Source organism: Anoplopoma fimbria, unplaced genomic scaffold, assembly GCF_027596085.1.
Source record: "Anoplopoma fimbria isolate UVic2021 breed Golden Eagle Sablefish unplaced genomic scaffold, Afim_UVic_2022 Un_contig_4162_pilon_pilon, whole genome shotgun sequence".
In the NCBI taxonomy this organism is placed as follows: Eukaryota; Metazoa; Chordata; class Actinopteri; order Perciformes; family Anoplopomatidae; genus Anoplopoma; species Anoplopoma fimbria.
In genome coordinates this window covers 1-543 of record NW_026548150.1, presented here as the reverse complement: position 1 = coordinate 543, position 543 = coordinate 1, and the positions used below count along the sequence as shown (strand labels likewise).

The 543-nt window shown below is 44.4% G+C and overlaps 1 non-coding gene across 1 annotated transcript; it reads right to left on the bottom strand.

Moving 5' to 3' along the window:
* Positions 1 to 414: 414 nt before the first annotated feature.
* LOC129114436 (5S ribosomal RNA) lies at positions 415 to 535 on the bottom strand. The gene has a single exon (XR_008532483.1). It is a non-coding gene; the product is annotated as a 5S ribosomal RNA (ribosomal RNA).
* Between the last annotated feature and the right edge of the window lie 8 nt (positions 536 to 543).

Sequence of the window (543 nt, the reverse complement as noted above, 5' to 3'; positions counted from 1 at the left end):
GCACCTGGTATTCCCAAGCGGTCTCCCATCAAGTACTGACCAGGCCTACCAAAGGGCCTTTTAAAGATACTATATCACCACGCTTTGCTCTTTCGTCTATACAGGGAGCGCCTGCAGATTTCCAGACACACTCACAGCTTTTAAATGTCAAATCAGAATGTACAAAGTGGCTATAAGGATCACAAATGTAGTGCAGTAAAAAGATTAATATTTACTGTTGAAATGTAGAATACGTTAGCATAAAATTGAAAAGAAAATGATCGATGAGCTTAGGAATGATGAAAGCCATCATTTAACTGGATTTGTGTCATTTCTATACCGGCAAGTCATGATCTAGCTATTTCCTTCCCACCCTGTCGGTGTCCACTGAAAAAGCAGCAGCGCCCTCTGCTTTTTGTAAAGAGGAGTGAAAAAAGCTTACAGCACCTGGTATTCCCAGGCGGTCTCCCATCCAAGTACTGACCAGGCCCGACCCTGCTTAGCTTCCGAGATCAGACGAGATCGGGCGTGTTCAGGGTGGTACATGGCCGTAAGCAAATATTG